Source organism: Dasypus novemcinctus, chromosome 13, assembly GCF_030445035.2.
Source record: "Dasypus novemcinctus isolate mDasNov1 chromosome 13, mDasNov1.1.hap2, whole genome shotgun sequence".
In the NCBI taxonomy this organism is placed as follows: domain Eukaryota; kingdom Metazoa; phylum Chordata; class Mammalia; order Cingulata; family Dasypodidae; genus Dasypus; species Dasypus novemcinctus.
The window spans coordinates 82,505,536-82,519,128 of NC_080685.1; the positions used below are offsets into that span (position 1 = coordinate 82,505,536).

At 34.5% G+C, this 13,593-nt stretch overlaps 1 long non-coding RNA gene and 2 other non-coding genes across 3 annotated transcripts in view; 2 read left to right on the plus strand and 1 right to left on the minus strand.

The window, feature by feature from the left end:
• The window catches only part of LOC131273067 (uncharacterized), an 85,431-nt gene that overhangs the window by 13,786 nt on the left and 58,052 nt on the right, over positions 1–13,593 (minus strand). The gene's annotated exons all lie outside the window — the stretch shown is intronic.
• On the plus strand, positions 875–981 carry LOC111759969 (U6 spliceosomal RNA). Its single transcript, XR_002793792.1, has one exon. It is a non-coding gene; the product is annotated as a U6 spliceosomal RNA (small nuclear RNA).
• Positions 13,088–13,190, plus strand: LOC111759967 (U6 spliceosomal RNA). The gene has a single exon (XR_002793791.1). It is a non-coding gene; the product is annotated as a U6 spliceosomal RNA (small nuclear RNA).

Below are 13,593 nucleotides of genomic sequence, written 5' to 3' on the forward strand. Positions count from 1 at the left end.
GTCAATATAGCATTCTATACACAGAAAAAAATCTTTCAAAAAAAAAAAAAAAGGAAGGCAAAATTTCAACTTTATCAGGCAAAAATTGAGAGAATTCATAGCCAGCAGACCTACACAATAGAAAACTATTAAAAGAAGTTCTTCAGGCAGGGGCAAAATGACTCAAGATAAAAATTTGAAACTAAAGAAAGAATAAAGAACAACAAAAATGGTAAACATGTAGGCAATATAAACAACTTTTTCTCATTTTTAAAATCTCTTTACAAGATGAATAACTGTTCAAAGCTAAAAAATGATAACAGTGTGTAACATGAAGAATTAAAACATATGACAAAAATAGCACAAAATCCAGAGAAACTGAAGTATGCAGTTATAAATGTCTTATATGGTAGATAAAGGTAATCAGTGATAAATTAAGGTTAATATTGTAAGCTAATTATAAATCACTAAAACAGGAAAAGAGGCTTACCTAATAAATCAATATGAAGATAAATTATAATCATCTAAATTACTCAGTAAAACCAAAAGAAGGACCATAAAGAGAAAAAAGGACAGGGAATAGATGAAACAAACAAACAAAAAAAAACACAGACAGTGCATTTAGATCCAATCATATTAAAAATCACATAAATGTAAATTGCCTAAACATAACACTTAAGAGGCAGACATTATTAGATTTAATTTTTACAGGCAAAATACAACTATACCTGTATATAACAACACATTTAAAATGTATAGACATGGGTTAAAATTTTTAAATTTTTTAAAGAATGGAAAAAGTGTGTATCCTATGCAAACATAAATGAAAAGAAGCTGCAGCGGAAAGCAATACTCTCAGGGATAAAAAGAACATGCCTTAATTAGAAAGGGGGTCATACTCACTTCTGCAGCACATATACTAACATTGGAATGATAAAGAGAAAATTAGCAGGGCCCCTGAACAAGGATGACACATAAATTCATGAAGTGTTCCATAATTTAAAAAAAGGAGGGGGGTGTTCAATTCATCAAAAGAGCATAACAATGGTAAATATGTATGTGTTTAATGTCAGAGTTTTAGAATACATGGTGCAAAAACTTAAAGAACTGTAATAAGAAATGGACAAAACCACAATTATGGTTGGAAGTTTTGACACCACTTTCTCAATAATTGATAGAACAAGGACACAGAAAATCAGTAAGGATATAGAAAATCTGAGCAATGCTATCAGCCAACTTGACCTAATTCACATTTATAGGATACTTCACTGCTAATAACAGAATACATGTTCTTTTCATGTGCACATGGAATATGTTTGTACAGACCATATTCTGGGCCCTAGAAAGTGAATATAGTTAAGAGTATTAAAACTATTAAAATATATCAAATTAGAAACCAATAAAAGAAAGATAAGTGGAAATCCCTAAACATCTGGAAACTCAACAACATACTTCTAAGCAACATATGGTCAAGGAAGATGTCACAAGAGAAATTATTAAAGCCCTCTGAACTGAATGAAAATAAAATCATAACATATCAAAATTTTAGGATGCAGCTAAATCAAGACTTAGAGGAAATTTAAGATAATAAATGCTTATATTAGAAATGAAGAAAGGCATCAAATCAATTATCTAAGCTACCACTGTAAGAAATGAGAAAAAAAGGAGCAAATTAAGTGCAAAATAAGCAGACAGAGAGAAATATCAAATAGAGCAAAAAACAAATGAAAAAAAAATAGAAAAAAAATAGAGAAATTCAATTAAACCAAAGCTTGCATAATCAGGAAAAAAAGAGAGCAAGTACACAAATTAGCAATATCAGGAAGGAAAGAGAGCATAGCACTATAGATCCTAAAGGATTTGAATTATGTACCCCAACAAACATATCTTCTTAATTTGAATCCATTGTAAATTGAACTTTTGAAGATGTTATTTTTAGTTCAGGTGTGGACAACTAAGACAGGGTGGGCCTTAATCAAGATTGATAGACCACAGGGAGAAACAGAGAAGTCAGCAGGAACTGGATGAGCAGACACAGAAAGGAGAAGACAACCAAGTGACAGGAAAGCCAAAGAAACCCAAGGATTGCCGGCAGCCAGCACTAGAACACTACCATCTTCTGAGAGAAAGCAAGCTTTGCAGGTATCTTGCTTTGGACTTCTTCTAACCAAAATGATTAGCCAATAAATTCTTATTGTTTAATACAACCCATTGTGAGGTATTTGTGAAGGCATCTTTAGCAAACCAAGACAGGATTAAAAGGAGAAGGGCAAATTACAAACAACTTCATGCCAATAAATTCTACAGCTTTGATAAAGCAAACAAATCTTTGAAATACAACACTACCGAAGCACCCTCAAGAAGAAATTATATGAATAGTTTTATATCTACTTAAGAAATTTAATTTTTAAGCTAAAAACCTTTCCAAAAAGAAAACTTCAGGCCCAAAGATGGCTTCACTTGTGAAATTTACCATATATGTAAATAATAAATAATATCATTTCTACACAAATTCTGAAAATATAAGAGGAGGAAACACTTCTTAATTCTTTTTATAAGGCCGATATTACCCTAATATGCAAACCAGTCAAAGACATTACAAAAAATGAAAACTGCAGACCAGTGTCCCTCATATGAATATAAACATAAAATCCTTATAAAAATAGCAGCAAATAAAATCCAGCAATGGACAAAAGAGAAAATGCATAATGATCAATTGGAGATAGCTTCAGGAATGCAAAGTTGGTAACATTTGAAAATAAATCAATGTAATTCACCATATTAACAGTTTGAAAAAAAAATAAACTACCTATATCATTATCTTAATAGATGCAAAAAATGCATTTGAAAATTCAACAACCATTCTTGATTTTTCAAAATCTCAGCTAACTAGGAATAGAAGGAAATGGCCTCAATCTGATAAGAGGCAACTATGCAAAATCTACACTTAATAAATTATTTCATAAATAAAGACCAAAACTTCTCCATAAGAATGGGATGTCCTCTTAGTATTTCTCTACTGGAGGTGCTAGCTAGTACAACAAGAAAAGAAAAATAAGTTAAAAGCAGATATAAGGAAAGAAAGAATTCTGTCTTTATTTGCAGATGATGTGATCATGTATATAGAAAATCCTAAGACTCTACAAAAAATTTATTAGATTAATAAGTAAATCTAGCAAGGTCTCAGGATACAAGGTCAATATATTAAATTCAGTTATATTTCCTTGTGCTAGCAATGAACAATCATAAACTGAAATAAAAATACAATTTACAATAACACCAAATATATAAAATAATTAGGGAAAAATAGCAAAATATGTGCAAAGAACATAGAGCTATAAAATTGAAGATAGTCCTGCATTTGAATTAAGATTTTTACACTGAAAACTATAAAACTATGTTGAGAAAAATTAAAGATGATGTGACTAAATAAAGAAATATACCATTATCATGGATTAGAAGATTCAGTATTGTTAAGATGTCAACTGTCACTGCTCCCCAAATTAAACTGTAGATTCATTGCAATCCCAAATAAAATCCCAGCAGTCTTTTTTTGCAGAAATTGACAGATTTTTAAATTTATGTGGAAATTCAAAGGACCAAGAATAACATAACCAATTTTTTTAAACAACAAAATTGGATAACTAAAACTATCTGATTTCAAGATATTATAAATCTACAGTAACCACAAAGTGTGGTATTGGCACAAAGGTGTATATATAGAAGAATGGTAAAGAAGAGAGTACCAAAATAGAGCCAAATATATATATACATATTTAATGGACTTTCAACAAAAGTTCCAAGACAATTCAATGGAGATAGGATTAATTTGTAAGAAAAATTGTGTGGCTACAGTTGGATATCCACGTGCAAATAAATAAATCTTGAACTTTACCTCACATCATACTTTTTAAAATTAGCTCAAAATGGATCTAACAGACCTAACTGTAAGAGTTAAGACTGTATTTCTAGAAAAAAACACAAGAGAAAATTTTAGTGATATTGGGTTGGGTAAAGACTTCTCATTGGACCCAAAACATACAAACTGTAAGAGAAAAAAGGGGTAGCATGGACTTCACCAAAATGTATAACTTTTGCTCTTTAGAAGACACTGTTAAGAAAATGAAAAGGCAAGTCACAGCCTGGGAGAAAACATTTGCAAAACAGATACCTTATTAAAGGCTTGTATCCAGAACATATAAAGAATTATGGGAAACAAATGTGGCTCAAGTGATTGGGCTTCTGCCTACCATATGGGAGGATCTGGGTTCAATCCCTGAGGCTTTCTGGTTAAAAAAAAAAAAGAAAAGCAAAAAAAAAAAAACATACCCGCGCAGCAAGCCAGTGCCCACACAGCAATCTGAGTGCACGTACAAGTGCCCATGTGGTGAGCTGAGTGCCCATGTTGCAAGCCAGTGCCCGCACAAGTGAGTCACACAGCAAGATGATGACTCAACAAAAGAGAGATGAAGGGGAGAGTCAAGGCGAGGCACAACAGAAACCAGGAACTGAGGTTGCACAAGTGACAGGGAACCTCTCTCCACTTCAGAGGTCCCCAGGATCAAATCCTGGTGAATCCTAGAGGAGAAAAAATGAGAAGAGAAGACAAAAAGAGAAATAGATACAGATGATAACAGCGAATGGATACAGACAGCAAAAACCACAGGATGGGGGGATGAGAGGAGGGAAAAAATAACTCTTACAATTCAGTAGCAAGATGAACAGCCTGATTTTTTAAAAATGGACAAAAGAGAAGCAGATGTGGCTCAAGGACTGAGCTCCTGCCTATCACATGCAAGATCTGTGGTTTGGTTCCCCACACCTCCTAAAGAAGAAAGCAAGCTGTCATGATGGCCAGACATGGCAAGCTGACACAACAAGATGGTGCACCAAGAGACACAAGAAGAAAAACATAATGAAAGATACAACAAAGCTGGGAGCAGAGGTTTCCAGCATCTCCTAAAGAAAAATAAGCAAGACAGTGAGCTGACACAACAGGCTGGTGCAGCAAGCTGATGCAACAATAGACACAAGAAGAAAATACATAATGAAAGACATCACAAAGCAGGGACCAGAGGTGGCTCAAATGATTGGGTACCTCCCTCCCACATTGGTGGTCCTGGGTTCAGTTCCCAATACCTCTTAAAGACACAACACACAGCAAGTGCAAACCATGAGGGGGTGGGAAGAAATAAATAAAACAAATTAAAAAATGAACAAAAAATCTTAGTGGACATTTCACCAAGAAGCTATATGAACGGCAAATAAGCACATGAAAAAGGCTAATTATTATTAGTCATTAGGGAAATGCAAATAAAAACTAAAATGAGATACATCTAGACACCCATTAGAATGGTAAAAGTTAAAACTAAAAAACATAAGCTGTTTTCAATAATCATATTGTTGCTAATGTTGTTTGGTACCATTATTCTAGTACTAATGTGTATATACTTTGAATAAAACAAATAATTATGTGATATTCTAATTACATTATCTTTAATTACCTTGAGAACTGGGATTTTCAGTAGTGTCATGATATATATAGATGTAAAAGAGAAGAGTTACAGATATAACAGTCCTGAATTTATATTGAAATTACAAATATGATATACCTTGTCTTTAACCCACATTGTGAGCATAATTAACAGCACTGAATTATATACTTGAATGTGGTTAAAAGGGGAAACATTAGTTTGAACATATGTTGCTAGAATACATATTTAAAAAACAGCAAAATCAGAGAACTATACAACACAGTGAACCCTAGTGTATATGATAGACTGTAGTTAACAGAACAATTATAAAACTGTTCTCTCATGAATTGTAAAACATGTACCACACTAATACAAGGTGTTAACAATAGGGTGGTGTATGGAAACTGTAATTTATGCATGAATTTTCTATAAACCCAATTCATCTACTAAAGAAAAAAAGATTCCTAATCCACAGAAAAGGTCTGGAAATAATGATGACTCCAGTAGAAATAAGAGCCCACTAAAAGGATCCTATTCTAATTCCAAGTCTATGGTAGAAAACATACAAGATGAGTGTGAAACTTACTGTCATATCAAATAGAAAAGAAACTGTCAACAACTATTAGGGTCCTGTCAATGGGACTCAGGCCACTAAGACACTGGTCAAAGATGGGACAATTAGAACATTGATAAGGACAATAGGTACATTGGCTTGAAACATAGTAAATATGTTTAAATCCAAGTGTTTTTAGTGATAATAAATTAAAAAATATATCTAATTGATTATTGGGTCATTCTGGGGAACAAATTCATTATGTGGAAAACTGGTAAATCAAACACTTATCCTGCTTTCCCAAAATGAACTGCGACGTTGAGGAGCTAAATGATAGGCAAGTTCAACTTCCTTTTCAAAGAAATAATTCCAATTAATAAATAAAGAAGAAATATTATAATTAGAATGTTTCTATTATGTAATCTCTAATAAATTAACTCTCAGCTGCACAATTTTATAAGTTATGACAAGATATATAATGGCCTGTATCAGTCATTGCAGTGTTACTCAGGACAATTGCAATGCCCTGAAAATTCCCCCATATTGCACCCATTTTTCCCTCTCCCTCCCCTCAGAACCTCCAGTGGCCTCTGCCTCCACATCAATGATAAAAGTTCTTCCACTACTAGAATAACAATAAGTCTATAATAGAATGACATCTATTCTAGCCCATTGTTCATTCCCCAATCCTGAGGATTCAGGGATGGTGATACCCACTCTGCCTCTAATTGAAAGGGGGCTTAGATTCCACAGGGCTGCTAGATGGGACTATCTTGCTTGCAGTTGTAGACTATCTCTGTTCCTGGGATGGTTGTTGCCCATCCTCACCTCCTTGTTAGTTGTCCTGGTTGAGTCCAATGAACTGGAGAGTAGGTGCTGCAACTCTGTTGAAATCAGGGCCCCATTGGTACATGGAAAGCCCAAAGATTTAAGTCTCTTGGATATAAACTTATTAACTCTAATACTAACTATAGGTTAAAATAGAAGGGACAGAAGAGCCATGTGTAGGGAAACCACAACTGAGTCCAACTCTGTCACACTGGGGAGTGTACATTTCAAAGTAAGGCCCACTGGCAGGGCACCAAGCTCCTGAGCCCTGCCTGTAGTGTCTGGATATCTCTAAAGTCCTCAGGAGTCCCACTACTTGAAGTAATATTTATTGTGGCAATCAGTGAGATCCAGCTGAAACATGCACAAGTTAACCTCCAAAATGACCTCCTGACTTACTTTGAAGTCTCTTAGCCATACAAACTCATTTATCTTTACCCTTTCCCCCTTTTGGTCCAGGTCTTTCTTCAGTTGCATTGCTAGTTGGTGATTAGTAGTAATCCCTCAGTGCAGTGCCAAGGAGGTTCATCCCCAGGAGTTATGTCCCCCACTAGGGGGAAGGTAATGCATTTATATGCTGACTTTGACTTAGAGAGAGACCATATTTGAGCAACAAGGAGGATCTCAAGAGGTAAGTATTAGGCAATCTATAATACTAAACTAAGTTTCAGTTTCAAAAAAAGAACATTTATAAGTACAGTCATCAATATCAAAAGCCCATCAATGGGTCATCCTCCTTCACTAGTCAGTACCCCTGTACTTCGGAGATTCTTGCTATCCCATTAGAGAATGTGGCAGAGTGCTCCAGGATGGGAATTCAGTATTACCATGGATACATGAATGTGAAGCTGGGTGATATGTATTCGGGGATTAGTGACACTTTTCTTGTATACTTTTATATTTGTTTCATATTTTCTACAGTAAAAATTTTAAGATAATTTTTAAAGGACAAAAATAGAACTCTAAGGGGAAAAAAGTTAATAGAGTTCACTGACAGCTCAAATCTTTAAGAAATATATAATTTGTTCAACTACATAGTTCACATTGTTCATTAAATATTTTAAAGATGTCCCATTTTAGGAAGAAAAATTTTGAATAGTTTCATCTACATAAATGTTTAAAAGTAGCTAATTGTTACTACTGAATGAGAAAAATGTTGGCTTCATTTGCCCCCTTATTTTCATTAATTAATTTGGTCTATTCTTTTTTGCCATTGTCGACACAAAGTCAGGGTCAAAAAATTTGATTTTACTTTAAGAGCACTTTCCATTACTCCTCGTCATAAGAAGGAACTTAAGTTGCTGCTCTATTTATTAAAAAAAAAAAGTGTATTGTTTTCATGTTCTCTTTGATCTGCATGGTTTTCAGAAGTCCCAGCTAACTAGAATTTGAAGGACTCCACTCTAAGAGGAAAAACGAATCTGTGTGATATATCGTTCATGTTTCGGGCAAAGCAAGCAGAAAATCAAACCAAACAAACTGCTTTCTTACATCCCCCTGGGTCTGGCTAAACTATCTTATATTAATATGATCCCTTTCCACAAAAATACTCATGCTTTTTTAGGGGAAGTAGAAGATGGAAAAGAATAATGAAGAAAGTAGAGCAGGATATAAAGACAGAAGGAAAAAAGGGATAAAAAATGAGGTTAGGAAGGGACTATAAGAGCATTTTCACAATTTGGATTGTGCCCAAAGTAGGTACATTTTGTAATTATTTAGTTCTTCTTTAATTTAAACTCTTTCTTTTCAAGTGTTATCATTTCAAAAGCAATGTGTATAACAATGCACTAAGAGTGGGAAAGAGTACAAACTACAGTGTGAACTATAATCCATGCTGTGTGGCAATGCTCCAAACTGTTCATCAATTGCAACGAATGTACCACACTAATGAAAGAAGTTGTTTATGTGGGGAAAAGTGGGAGGTGCGGGGAGTGGCCATACGGGAATCCCTTAAATTCTTTTATGTAATGTAAGTATCTTTTAAAAATAAATAAAAATATATTATAAAAACAAAAAACAATGCACTAATACAAATTGAAAATGAGTCCCTTCTGCCCTTTTACCCTTGAGGTGACCAATGTCATCAGCCTGATAGGTGACCAACTCAAATTTCTCCTTTTATATAAAAACATTAAAAGGGGATTTGAAAGTTGTTCTACTATTTACTTCTTCAAAAAATAGATCATATTATAATGGTATACTGGAACTTACTTTATCAACTTAATATATCATGGACATCTCATGTCAAAAGATATGACTCTAATTCATTTTTTTAAACAATCACATAATATTGTAGCCTTAAGAGTATACTGCATTGAACTATTGCCCTTTTGGAAACAATGGGATTCTTTCCAAATTTTTGCCACCATGATCAATGTTACAATAAAGATTCTTTAACATGGCCTTATTGATGCTTTTATTTCTAAAGAAAAACCTCTCAAAACTGGAGTTGGTATGTCAAAGAGAAAATGTATTTTAAAGTATTATTTCCAGCAATTTATATTACAGTGTCCAGTTTCTCATTTTTGTATTATCAGCAATGGATGTTATGGATTTTTAAAATTTTCCAAAGATCAGAAAGATAATAAATTATTAAAAGAATTGTTCCTTAATGTTTTCCTCCAACTGAATTTATAGTCTGTTTTTGCCCCTGACATCTATAGCTGGTTTGCTCCATGAGGTCAGCAACTAGACTGGGTTTCTTTGTCCCATTCCATAATCACAGATTGCCTACAGAAATTGTATCACAGGAAACTACCAACATAAAAGCATGATACACTTATGGTAGGTTAATAACACCATTGTTACATATGAATGATACCTTGATAGTCAATGGAAACAAAATAATGGAAGAAGCAAACATCGAGGTTTGAAGGGGCTATCCAATGCTTAAATCCTATGTTAAAAATCCCCATCAACTTATTTTTGCATATCTGCTTAAATTCCTCTAATTTAAGGGAAATTTACAAGAACAGGCAGCCTAATTCCAGAATAATAAAGCTAACATTTACTGAATGCTAACTTTGTACCAGGCACTATTGTAAGTGTCTTGCGAGAATTATCTCATTTAATCCTTACAAAAACGTTATGAGGTGGACTTTAATTAATAATGCAATTATTAAAATGTGCTATCATCAACTATAACAAATGTTCAACACCAAAGCAATTTGGTGGTTGTGGGTTGGTACATGGGAATCCTGTTTTTCGTGCATAATTATTTTGTAAACCCACAACTTCTCCAATAAAGGGCGGGAAAAACTGAGGGAGGCATCAGTATTATACCTATTTGCAGAATAAAACCAAGGTACAGATGACACAACTGCGAAGTGGTGTGGCTGATCTGAAGGCAGCGTAAAGCCATATTCTTAACCTCTCCCTACTGCCTCCCAGAGGCTGATTTGTAGAACTGTGAAGGCCAACCCTTTTTCCTTAGAGACAGCTGAAAACTTCCTGTAGTTTTGTTTCATTGTTCTTATACCCTTGTTATTTTATGAATTTGTGTAAAATCGCCTACATATAAAAATACTGCAAATATTTTACTAGGTTCTCTATTAGTCATTAGTTCTAGGAAACAGTGTGTTCAATGGACACCTAAGAAATATCACCTCGTTGAACCTACCAATGGCAAGATTAAAAAATGGAAGGGACCTTATCTCTTAATAATTAGACCCCAAGCTGAACCAACTGTGAGTCTCCATAGGAATTAGTGATAAAAATGTAAGGAGTTATGCTTATGTATGTCTCAGCAGGATCTCATTAACTGCCAAAGTAAATATTTTGTCAAACAGCAGGGCTTGAGGGCTCTGGAGACATCCAGACACTGTAGGTAGGGCAGACAGCTCAGGAGTTTGATGCCTTGCCAGTGGGCCCTACTTTGGAATTTATGCTCCCCAGTATAACAGAGTTGGACTCAGTTGTGGTTTCCCTACACATGGCTCTTCTGGCCCTTCTATTTTAACCTGTAGTTTATATTAGAGTTGATAGGTGTATGTCCAAGGGACTTAAATCTTTGGGCTTTCCATGTGCCAGCTGGGCCCTGAATCTAAACAGAGGTGCAACACTTACTTCCAGTTTATTGGACTCAACCAGGACAACTAACAAGGAGATGATGATGGACAATGACCATCCCAAGAAACAGAGAGTGTCTGAAGCTACAAGCAAAATAGTCCCATCCATCAGCCCCATGAGATCTAAGCTTCCTTTCAATTAGAGGTGGAATGGGCATCACCATCCCAGAATCCTCAGGATTGAGAATGAACGATGGACTAGAGTAGACTTACTGATATTTTACTCTAGACTTATTGTGATTCTAGCAACGGAAGATCTTTTATCATGGATGTGGAGGCAGTGGTCACTGGAGGTTATGAGGGGAGGGAGAGGGAAAAACAGGTGTAATATGGGGGCATTTTCAGAACTTGAGAATTGTCCCGAATGACACTGCAATGACAGATACAGGCCAGATAAATCTTGTCATAACTTACAAAATTGTGTGGGAGAGAGTGTAAACTACAATGTAAACTATAATCCATGCTTAGTGACAAGGCTCCAAAATGTGTTCATCAATTGTAACAAATGTACCACACTAATGAAGGATGTTGTTAATGTGGGAAAATGTGGGAGAGTTAGGGAGCGGGGCATATGGGAATCCCCTATATTTTTTACGTAACATTTATGTAATCTAAGTATCTAAAAAATAAATTTAAAACTATATTAAAAAATTTAAAAATTAAAAAAAAATTTAAGGACTTGGGACTTAATCCCAGCATTAAAACACAAAACATCAATGGAAAAGAATAATACACTACCACTATGTTTTCATAGTCCCAAAGTTAATTCAATATTCATCAATGAAATGTTTGCTCCTAGAAAGACTCCCAGGGTATCTCACATACCTAAGGATTAAATCCTTTAGGTCTACAATAGTAAATAAGAGTATGCTCCTCACATGATGCAAGTTTAATGTTTCAGTTATATTAACTCAAAGATAATGAAGGGCTCAATAATAAAACTGGCATTCATTAAAACCACCTATTTCTCCACATTATCACAAAATTTATAAAAGAGAATGGATTTAATGGGAATTCAAATAGAAAACAAACAAAATCATATGGCACAATGGAAACAGAATATGCACGTGATGAACATCTGGTATGTCAGTCAGAGATTCAGCAAGGCTATAGTAAAGCAAAGTCTTCCTCTCCTTCTTTATAAACTTATGCCTTTTATTGATAAAACACTACAATTTAGCTTACAGTGTTCATCTGTAACCTTTTGGATTATAGGATTATTTCCTTACTTTTTCCTCTATTTGCACTTTTCAGAAGGGAAATAAAATTAGTCTAACTCTTGATATCCAGGCCATATTCATATTATAGCTCTTTTATTATGCTAAATTTTTGTATACATTAGCGGTCCAGAGATCGCGAAGCTTTATTGCTAACAACTACCACCCACTCCTACCATGTGCTCACCTCTCCTTTCTTGGTGCATTCATTGTTACTTCTTTAAACCCAAAGCACCAGCCTAGCCATGTATTTCTTTCTTTGAAATAATTCAGAACCAAACACTAAATACTCCTCCCAAACACTAAAAATTAAAAAATAGTAAAGGAAAAGCAGCTTTATTAGAGAATCATGTATTTCTCTGCTTATTCCATTTCTTACTTGCAATTTGCAAGCAATTTTATATAACATTTATATAATATTTAAATAAAACTTGGTTCTACATATTTTAAGGTAGTGATATATTAGAGATAATTCCCAAATATATCTGAATATTCCTGTTGTTGGTTTGCTTTGAGTAAGATTATTAATTATTAATTGAATAAATTGAAGACCATCAGCTAATTATTATCACTTTGGAGACTATTTTAATCATCAGTTTTCTAAATTTAAGTGAGGTAAATGGACTTTTAAAAAATATGGATTGTAGGGAAACAGATGTGGTACAAGCATTTGGCTGCCCGCCTACCACATGGAAGGTCCCAGTTTTGGTTCATGGTGCCTCATAATGAAAACAAGCAAGACAGCAAGCTGATGCAATGAGATGACTCAAACCATTGGTGCCTCCCTCCCACATGGGAGGTCCCAGTGCCTCCTAAAAATAAGACAAGTGCACAATGAACAGACACAGAGAGCAGACAGCAAGTGCAAATAACAGGGGTGGGCGTGAGGAGAGAAATAAAGAAATTTAATAAATCTTTTAAAAATATGGATTCTTATTTTAATTTAAAAATTTGTATACTTTAAATAGCTTGCTTCAGCAGCACATATACTAAAATTGGAACGATACAGAGAGAATTAGCATGGCCCCTGTGCAAGGATGACATGCAAATTCATGAAGCATTACATATTAAAAAAATAATAATAAAATAAATAGCAAGAAAAAGCAGAAATCTCTTTCTAAAAGCTCTGGAAAATAGTTAAGGACTGAAGTAACAGGGAGAGGGCCAAATTAAGAAAAAGGCTACTTAAAAGTGGCAGGATCTCATGGCACCTTGGCTGTATCTTCCCCACACCTCACCAGCTTGCAAAGAGCCAGACCTAGCTCCCAGTGTAGATCCCTGATCCATGTTATGGAAAGAGATTTTTTATTAGTCCATTTACCTCACTTGAATTTAGAAAACCGATGATTAAAATAGTCTTCTTGTGCATATACTAGGAGGTTGTATGTCTAGTGCATTCTATCTGGTCATGCCTGAAGGACTCACCTTTCCAGAACTTGCCCTGCCTATATAAGCCAGTTCACAGAGTGCTCCTA